General features: G+C 47.8%; 1 long non-coding RNA gene across 1 annotated transcript; it reads left to right on the top strand.

Annotated features, from left to right (window-relative positions):
- The first annotated feature begins 202 nt into the window (after positions 1 to 202).
- On the top strand, positions 203 to 9,489 carry LOC122482685. Its single transcript, XR_006297209.1, has 3 exons — positions 203 to 353; positions 1,542 to 1,647; positions 8,683 to 9,489. It is a non-coding gene; the product is annotated as an uncharacterized LOC122482685 (long non-coding RNA).
- Positions 9,490 to 10,521: the final 1,032 nt, after the last annotated feature.

Here is a 10,521-nt window from a genome sequence, read left to right as displayed (position 1 = left end):
TAGAGGCCATCGCAGCCACTCCCCTCCGGGGACAGTGCCCCAGAACCGAGGCACACCAGCCCGGGGCCACAGCACCGCTGAGCAGAGCCCGTCACCGGAAAGGCCACGGAGGCCGCCCGCAGGACAGCGGGCGCTCCTCGCGCCGGAGGCCCCGCGGGTGCTGCTCAGCGGGTGGAAGCGCGGGCTCCGGGCACGCGGAGCAGGGTTCGAATCCTGCCCGGCCACGGTCGCGCGCTGTGGCCACAGCCAGACCCCTTAACCTCTCTGAACGGCTGTTTCTCCTTCACTTAAAAAACAAAACAACAAAGCTATTCGCTCAGGAAGTAAATTCCCACGCCAGGCACTCGTTCTGGGTAAGGAGCCAGTGGGCAGGGCCCTCCCCAGGGGGCCAGGGTCCCCAGGGCGCCCCAGGACCGCGCAGCCTACGGGGGCCAGGAGTCCCGGGGAGCCCTGTCAGGTCCCAGTCCCGCGCTACCTCCCAGGTCCTCGCAGACTCGGTTCGGCCGAAGCCGATAGCCCGGGGCGGCCCCCACGCCCCACCCCGGGGCGCGTTTCTCTCGGCGCCGCGGCCTAAGCCCAGCCGCGTTTTTCTCCGGGTTGGGTCTCCGCGCCCTGCCCGGCGACGACCGAGATTTCTCACGACCCACTGCCACCTACTGTCCGCATCGGGGAACTGCACGGCCGGGCCCGGCCGGCCTCGGAAGTGGCCATGGGGCGGGCCGACCGACCCCCAGAACAGCTCAGGTCCCAATGCCTGTAACCCCGTTCCCGGGGAGTATTGCGTGGCGGTTGTGTGGGAGCAACTCAGCCAGGCCACCCGAATCCCTGGTCCTCTGGCGTGCGCCCTTATGGGGGTGACTGGGGCCCTGCCCTTACAGAGACTGGCGTAACAGGCAAGCCCTTTGCTCCCCATCCCAGACTTGACTATGGCTCCCTTTAGAGCTCTGAAAATCCTGCTTCTGGGCCTAAAGGGCCCTCTCTAGCCGCCCAAACTGGACTGGACGTGGGCCTTCCAAGAATGGCTGCTGTCTCCGTTCTAGCTTCCTAAGGGTTAGAACTTCACTGTCCTGGAGGTCTGACCTCCTTCTGAGTCAGGCATGCTCTCAGCCTTTTCTATATGCTCTGGATCCCTTTATGTCACCCTCTCTTAGAGCATGAATCCTGAGCTCTAGTGTGGCCTTACTGGCCGTGTCATCTTAGACAAGTCATTGTACTGTCGTGAACATTGTAGTTGTAAAGTGGGATTAATAATATGCTGGAAGCCCATCAAAGAGGGCTGCGGTCAAGTCAGACTGTGAAAGCAGCCGAACCCTTGGAGATACGTGTACAGGTTTTTCTTGGGCATTCAAAAGATTGTTCATTGTCCCTGGGCTGATGTTTGTGTCCACCCCCCCACCCCTAACAGGCTCTCCCGTTGAAATTCTAACCCCCGAGGTGACCATATTCAGTGGTGAGACCTTTGGGAGGTCATGGGGGTGGAACCCTCATGAATGGGATTAGTGTCCTCTTAAAAGACAGACTTGCCCCTTCTGCCACTCAAGGTTACAGTGCAGAGAGACTGCCATCAGTGAGGAAGCGGGTCCCCTCATGAATCTGCCAGCCCTGTGATCTTGGACTTGCCAGCCTCTAGAGATGTGAAAACTAAAGGTTTGTTGTTTATAAGTCACCTCGCTTTGGGGATTTTGTTATAATAGCAGCCTGAGCGAACTAAGATACGCACTGAATCAAGAGAATATAAACCTGTATAGGCAGAGGCCTATGATCTTTTGAAAAGCATTTGGTGGGTGGCAGGAGATGGGGTGGTCTGGGAGGCACAGGGGGTACTAGAGGGGGGAGAATGGGGGAGATAAGGTCTTGAGTCCTCCAGGGTGTCCCCCCTGTACCCAATGCTGTCTTTCGTCTCTTATAGAAAACATGTCACAGTTTAAAATAATGCATTTAGATGCTGTATGCATTTGTTCTGTGTCTGACTTTCAGTAGACCGTAAGCTTCATGAGGATCTGGGTTATGTCTGTTCTGTAAACCACTCCACCCCATTGTCTAGCATTGTGGCCAGCACATGGGAGATACTCAATAAATATTTATTGAACGAATGACTACAACCATCCATTTAACCAGAGACCATTAACTATCCCCTGGGCTCTTCCAAAATGATCCATCCTCTTACCCTTAACCCACAGAGAGATCATCTCCAGAGCCTTCCTTCCTTTTTGGGTTCTCGGTCATCCTTATCTTAAGCTCAGGCACCCCGCAGAGTTCCCTTCTTCCTTTTTTAACAAACATCTATACAAAAAATGCAGAGGAAGGTTGATGGCTATTTGATTTCTCTTTGGTTCTGCCTTTTGGTATGATAAACTACTTTTACCTCAGTTTACTCCTCTGATGCACACACAATCGGGTAGAATTGACGATTGTTGACTATTTTTTAGATGAGGCAAATTGGGATGGATTGACTCATCCTATGTGATAGCTAGTGAGTGGCAGAGACATAGCTAAGTTCCAGCTCTCAGGGCTCTAAACCACATGACCCACAGCCCCAAGTGCAGTGCAGTCCCCCCCTTCATGCCCTGGGGCAAACCACGTGAGGATTATTCTCCAAAAAACAACTAAGGAGAAATATGATAAAAGACTCATGGGAACACCTGTCCCTCCTGTCCCTCCTGGAGGCATTCACCTCCAGTGGCCATCAGGCACTTGGAGGACATATCATATCAACACAGATATCTCCGTAGGTCCTCACCGCCTTCCAACTCTCTGACCTTGGGCAATTTGTCTAAGGTTTCTGAGCCACACGTGCCTCATCTGTAAAATGGGAGTAATAATAGTGACTGCATCACAAGGTTTCTGCGTGGTTTACAGAACCTAGTACATGTAAAATGCTTAGAGCAGTGCCTCATTAAATATTTGCTGAACCAATAAAGAGCTGAATGAAGTAAAAGAGAAGAGGAAGGCTAATAAAGGGAGAAAGATGTGAAGAAGTGAAGGCAGAGTGAGAAAGATAACTTTTTTTTTAATGTTTGTTTTTATCTTAGTGTAACAACCGTATGATGAGAGCCGAAGATCTAACATGGGGCCCAGCCCTCCCACTCTCAATGCTGTGTTACCTCGAGCAAGTCAGGCAACCTCTCTGGGCCTCCATTTTAGCATCTGTAAGACAGCAGCATTGAACTAGATCATCCGGGATGTTTTCTCTGTGTTTTCTCTGACACTGAGTGTACAAAGTCCACCAGTATGAAGCGTGATGTTGACTCTCCCTAACATCTGAGAAAGGCGAGGTGGGGGAGGGGACAAACCAAATGTGCATTTCCCTATGGGACCCCGTTTACCGGTGACACCGGAAAGAAGCTTTGCACTTGAATGCTGCTCTCATCTCCCACTGATGTTCAGTCTCCAGCTCTGCCTTTTCATGGCAGCGGGACTTTGAGCCAGATGCTCAGCGTCTCTCAGGCCCCCTTTCCTCATCAGTAGGATGGGACTAAATGAAATGATAGAGGCAAAATGCTTAGCACAGTGATGGGCACAGTAAATGCCCACGACATTGTGACTGGTGTGCGTTATTAAAGTGTGTGTAATATCACAGCCCTTAACAAAACCTTCTCCGAGGCCAAATGGCAATGCGTTTCCCATTAGCTGGTATTTTGGCCACTTTCTCCCGGAGTCATTCATTGAAAATCCACTATGTATTAGAATTTGAACCAGGTATAGGGTAGAAAAATGCATGGGCCATGAGCTCTGATGCCAAGTTTCAAAGGATTTCATGCACTTTTTCAGGTCCTAATAGATTCCTGGTACTGCGCTATATTCTCCTCTTTAACCTTCCTAACAACCTACAGGAGGTTAGTTTGTTTTATGTGTATTTATTTATTTACTTATTTTTGAGAAAGAGAGAGAGCACAAGCAGGGGAGGGGCAGAGAGAAAGAAGGAGACACAGAATCTGAAGCAGGTTCCAGGCTCTGAGCTGTCAGCGCAGAGGCCAACACGGGGCTCGAACTCACCAACCGTGAGGTTATGACCTGAGCCGAATTCAGAAGCCTAACCCACGGAGCCACCCAGGCGGCCCAACCCTGCAGGAGGTTTAGTTGGGGCCATGGGAATGAGTGAACTAGAAGAAGCTGCAGGTGCTGGCCGGAAGGAATGGGGAATGATGGGGAATTCACAGGGCTCAGCCTGGACCACACCAGCTCCTTCCCCTCTTCACACCTCCATCAGCCAGTGGTCATGGAGTTTCCAGTATGCAAGCAAGGTGGAGACTCTCAGCAGCCCTCCAGGGTGGAAATAAATATGAGGGCCTCCAGTAATTTCTTTCAGCCCTCTCTTCTGGCCTCCTGTCCCTTCCTTTCCAGTACTTTCTTCAGGAAAGGCTGGGGCATAAGTGATCTGTACCTGAGCATGCATGAATATCCGTGGCCCCTTCTGTCTTCCAGGGCAAGTCTTGCTTTTGCAGCTCAATCTCTCATATCTTTTGGAACCAAACACCAAACCCCCACGTTCCTACCTGTTAGAATCCAGGGGCCTTAATCCAGCACACGAGTGCCTTCACGGCCTGCCTGCCACTCCCATTTCCACTCCAGGCAGCTTCCCTGCAATTGCCCTTGCCTAAATCCAGCCGGAAGTCCCTGGACCACTTGTACACACCCATACTCCCCACCTCAGTGAGTCTACTAACACTGCTCCCTCTGCTGGAATATACTTCACACACCCAAATACTGCTTCTACTTTAGGGCCGTGTTCGGAGATCACCTCCTCCAAGAAGGCCTCCTTAATCTCACGGCTGGAAATAATATTTCTCTCGGAGAAAAAATGAGAGCCACACTTCACAAACTTTATTTTGAATGCAATGTCTTCATGTGAACCAGCCCAGAGATTTTGTCATTTATTTATTTTTTTAATTTTTAAAAATTCTAAATCCAAGTTAGTTAACATATAGTGTAGTTATAATTTCAGAAATAGAATCTAGTGATTTGTCACTTACCTATAATACCAGTGCTCCTCCCAACAAGTGTCCTCCTTAATGCCCCTCACCCATCTAGCCCATCCCCCTACCCAATACCCTTGCAACAACCCTCAGTTTGTTCTCTGTATTTAAGAGTCTTTTATGGTTTGTCTCCCTCTCTGTTTTTATCTTCTTTTTGTTTCCCTTCCCCTATGTGCATCTGTTTTGTTTCTTAATTTCGACATATGAGTGAAATCATATGGTATTTGTCTTTCTCTGACATTTCGCTTAGGGTAATACCCTCTAGTTCCATCCACGTTGTTGCAGATGGCAAGATTTCATTATTTTTCATTGCTGAGTAATATTCCATGACACACACACACACACACACACACACCACATCTTCTTTATCCATTCATCTGTCAATGGACATTTGTCAGCCCAGAGATTTTGTAAAAATGTGAACTCAGATATAATAGGTCTTAAGTGAATCCTGAGACTCTAAATTCCTAAGACACTCACCCGTGAAGCTGATGCTTCTGGTCTGTAAATTGATTGAGTAGCAAGTGATCTCCAACCCTGGCTGTGTACCAGAATCACTTAGCAAGTTATTAAAACTCCAGATCCCGGGGCCAGATGTGGTCCAGGTTTTATGGGGCCTGAGCTCATTCTGTATGGAGGGACCTTTTAAAGAAACATAACATTATAGAGGCATCGGGGTGGCTCAATTGGTTGAGCATCCAACTCTTGGTTTCGGTCCAAGTCATGATCTCACGGTTTGTGAGACTGAGCCCTGCATCAGGCTCTGTGCTGACAGCATGGAGCCTGCTTGGTATTCTCTCTCTCCCTCTGTCTCTGCCCTTCTCCTGCCTGGGCTCTCTCTCCCTAAATAAATAAACTTTTAGAAAAATAAAAAAACAAAAAGATTATAAACAAGAAATGCACCTCGCCAGGTGCTGGAATGGTGTGCAAGTGAAGGTTCCTAAAGTATAAGTTTCATTAGCTTCTAGGTAAATCCATTTTTACCTGGGTCCACACATCAGCAATCCTAGGAGGACGTAATATATGTGTGCTTTGTTTTCTTTTGTTTTCAGAATTTTTCCAGGTGAGCCTTAGTAGCCCATCCCTGGACTCACCCCCCCATCTCTGGGAACCACTGTCAAAAATGTCTTGATCTTTTCCTGCCTCTCTGCTTACCTCTCTTTACCTCTTCCATCACTAAACGTCCCCATGTCAGGCACTGGGCCAGACCCCTCCATGACGGAGAGGCTGCTAAGTCAGGAAGCCCGTGGTCTACTGGAAAACCGGTCACAAAAAGAACATTGTGTCAACTGTCCAAATGCTGTGGGGACAAGAGGAGGGAACAAAACTCTGCCTGGACAGGAGGACAAGACCGGGGGTCTTCTAGAGGGGCTGCTATTCAGCTGGGTCTTGTAAATGACTGGGGCTTTTCCAAGTAGAGGGAACAGCCTGGACAAAGGTGGGGATGCCCGAAAGAACACTGTCTCTTCAAGAGCCAGCCAAGAGAACTCACACGTGACGGAAGAGTCGGGGCTAAGGTTGGGGTTGTGAGAGATGGGTCTGAAGGGTGGCCAGGGCCTCAGGAGTTTGGGCTCCTGCGGAATGGTGTGGTAGACACGGAGGGTGTTTGAGAAGGGGCTAGCAGAATCCAGTCTGTGTTTTGCACATGCATGCAAAACATGCATGTGTTTCTTCCAACTGCTAACTATAATTAGTTCTTTCTATGGCTTATCCCACTATTATATCCAGAGATCTTTCTTTCTTTCTTTCTTCTTTCTTCTTTCTTTCCTTCTTTCTTTCTTTCTTTCTTTCTTTCTTTCTTTCCTTTTAATCTTCAATTCTTTACTATTTCTTTTAAAGTAATCGCTATAGGTCAGATAGTGTGCTAAGCATTTTAACCTAATTCAATCATTCTACTAACTTTGGAAGGCATGTAAAAAAGGATGTCAGTTCTCCAAATAAACTGAGGATCAGAACCTTTGAGGGACTTGCCCAAGGTCACAGAGATACAAAATAAAAAAGCCTGGAGACCCAAGGATTAGCACAGTGCCAGGCACACAGCAGAAATTGAAAATATTCCATGAATCGATAGCTGAATGTTGAGATAAAAACCTTCACTTTTTAAGCCAATCTTGGAAAGCATATTTCAAGGAGTTGAAGGGAGATGGGGACTTCCTGTTTCCCGGAAGTCCCAGGTTCCTTCCCCCTGGGTGTCCAAGGACACATTCCTACTACCCTTTCTAGCAGCCAGGCTCTTTCCTCTTGTTCTCTGCTTCAGTTAAGGAAAAGGTAGAGAGGTGGGGCAGACCGCAGAACTTCATGAAGACAGTTGATTTGGTGATTTTATTTTATTTGTGTGTTTGGGGGTGGGTGGTTTGTAATTAAGTTTCAACCCTATTTCCTTTAATTCAATCCAACTCTTTTATCACAATTAAGACAAATGAGCTACATTTGAAAAACATTTAGGGAGTGTCTAATTTTGCCACTGGGAGGCAAGTGATTGAATGAGAACCCCCAGGATGATATAGGCTTCTGGAAACATAGGATTTGAATCTGATATAGATCCTTGATTTTAGTTCTTCTCCTGGAAATCCATTATAATCCACAATGAAATGTGGCTCCCCCTTCATGTTTCAAACCTCTAACCATTTCCTCCAGTGAGTTCAACCTCATCTGCCTGTTCTCACTGTCAAAAAGTGATGATGGTCATGACATTTCATACAGCACATGACAGTGCTTACTGTATTTTGGGAGATCCTCACAACCATGCAAAGAGAAAAGCAGAGTGAGACCATTATGACTCTTCCCTGACAGAAGCTCAGAGAGGCTCAAACACTTGCCTGGGGGCACCTGGGTGGCTCACTCAGTTGAGCACCTGACACTGACTCTTGATTTCAGCTCAGGTCATGATCTCATGGTTCATGAGATGGGGCCCTGTGTTGGACTCTGTGCTGACAGTGCAGAGCCTGCTTGGGATTCTCTCTCTCCCTCTCTCTCCCTACCTCCCTCTCTCTGTTTCTATCTCTCAAAATAAATAAATAAACCTAAAAAAAAAAAAGTGACTGGGCCGGACACCTAGGAAATTGGAGCATTGGGTCCGGAACCCAATTTCTTCTTTTTTTTTTTTTTTTTAATTTTTTTAATGTTTTATTTATTTTTGAGGCAGAAAGTGACAGAGCATGAGCAGGGGAGGGGCAGAGAGAGAGAGGGAGACACAGAATCTGAAGCAGGCTCCAGGTTCCGAGCTGTCAGCACAGAGCCCGACACGGGGCTCGAACTCACAAACTGCAAGATCATGACCTGAGCCGAAGTCGGACACTTAACCAACTGAGCCACCCAGGTGCCCCACCAGAACCCAATTTCTAATACATGGCAAGGTACGCTTCCAATATGACATTATTGATGAGCCTAGTCAATATTTTTATAACAGAATGTTCACTGGAGTGGGTCTCTCCTCTGCTTACGTGGATTAGTCTTCTTTTCCCAAATATGCCACAAAGAATTTATAGGAAGGACACTTTTCTTATTTTTTTTACTTCCCATGCATTAATGACTAGTATATGGCCAACACTCTAAGAGCTACTATGTGGAAGGTCTGAGGGATGCAATTATGAATAAAATAGATACCTTCCTGCTCTCCGAGAGTGTATAGTCTAATGGAATAATAATCTTTCATGACTTTTTGAGTTATTACTATGTCCTAAGGCTTGCATTCTCCATTTTTCAGGTGAACATACTGAGATGCAGAGAAGGACAAGTTGCTGTTTGGGTTGGGAAAGCTAGGTTCCCACGGATTCCCCAAACAAGCCAGCCCCGGACCAGGCTAACATAGCGTGATAGACCAGAGGTGAACATGGCTTTGGAAGGCAGGCAGAGTCCATCTCAGCTCAACCAATTGTTTGAGTGATCTTAGGAAGGGTATTTACCTATGAATCTCAGTTTCTGCACCTTTAAAATAGGGTAACCACAACCACCTCCCAGTCTTGCTCTATGAATCAGTTGACAAAATGAATGTAAGGCCCTCGAGTAAATACCTGACTCACAGCAAGGGCGCACTACGTGGTAGCCGTTGCCACTATGATTGTGACTCAGCGGCCGACAAGGCCCGGCTGTGCGTTATTTACGTGCGCGATAGTCTGGTTGTGTCTTCTGCCCGAGGCGGTTCCTGAGAGCAAAATGCTCGAAGTTCTCCACACCCAGCTGTGCACATGGCCGGGAACCGAGACCACTCACAACAGGGCCTATTTCCGTGACCAGTGGATGCCAATGGCCCCTCGCTGGAAACGTTGACGAGCGCGGCTCAGGACACAGAAGCCGCCAACAGGCTTCCAAACTCTGCCAAGCCCTCCTGCCCACTCGAGCACCAAGGGGAGGGGGTGACTGTGGCATAAACACACGTTTGCTTTCATTTGGCTTAGCTGACTGTGTGTTTTGTTAAACACATTTAGGTTTGGAAAAGATTATTTTTGGTACACTGCTGCGTAATTAGATGAATTTTCATGAGTTTATTCTTGAAATAAACTTTGAAATTGTCCATGTTTTACTGTTTTTTAATCATCTGCAGATACTGTTTTTTGAGACTTCGCATGAAAAAAAAAAACCTTGTTACATATCAGTTTAATTTAGATTCAAATAAAATAATTTTTTGAATTTGCAGCAACAACAAGTCTGCGAAAGTGGTTGTAACTGGCGCTGAGTTGTTTGAGGATCAAGATAATTACAGTATAAAGGATAAGAGAGAATATAATATCCTGGCATCCACTGCCTATTCAACTAATCCCCAGCCCTTGACAGATGTTCAAACACAGTATTTTTAAAAGCTGACTTTTAAAAAAACAGGGCGAGTCACTTATTAGATATAAACAACATGATAAGAAATTCAAAGTCTGACATCCATTAGAACCGTCCATGCCTTGCAAGAAGCGTAAGAGACAAGGTAAAGAGTCAAAGGCGCGCCGCGTTCATTGCTTTCATGGGTATCCGAGGCAGGGCTGGGGCTGCGGCCACACCGAGCCCCGCTTTGCCAGGGGCCCAGGTTCTACCTGCACCAGCCCCCACGAGGCAGATTGCCAAAGGCAGCTTCCGCGATGCTGTCACCTGCACGACAGTAACGGCACCTCTTTGGTGGCTGTTTGGAGGCAAGGAGGCCGGCAGCCAGCACCAGGACGGGTTGGCTGGCTTTGAGCAATAGTGACAGTAGCCCAGAAAGATGGCCAGGCAGATGGAGGGGTGATGAGCAGTGTGTTTGTTGGCTCACGGATCGCTCTCGCCTTTGGCCCCTGCCACTCATGTACGCACACATCTCACAGCTATTCTACAGAGCCTGAAGAGCTGTTGGGTATCGAGGCCATCTACTGACCTCTAGGGTTCAGAGACGGATAAGCCCTCGTCCCTGCCCCGTCTCCACAATCTCACAGTACAACAAAGGAGAGAAGTCACATCCGCCAGTAACAGCAACGACAACGATTATTACTACCGAGCTTCGTCAACATGCTAAGCTTCATTTTAAGCGTTCTTACTGATCGCCACAACAATTGCATGGAGCATGCACTATTGTGATGCCCAT

The sequence above is a fragment of the Prionailurus bengalensis genome, chromosome D1 (genome assembly GCF_016509475.1).
Source record: "Prionailurus bengalensis isolate Pbe53 chromosome D1, Fcat_Pben_1.1_paternal_pri, whole genome shotgun sequence".
Taxonomy (NCBI): domain Eukaryota; kingdom Metazoa; phylum Chordata; class Mammalia; order Carnivora; family Felidae; genus Prionailurus; species Prionailurus bengalensis.
The sequence above is the reverse complement of the archived record's forward strand: the minus strand, read 5'-3'. Positions and strand labels throughout refer to the sequence as shown.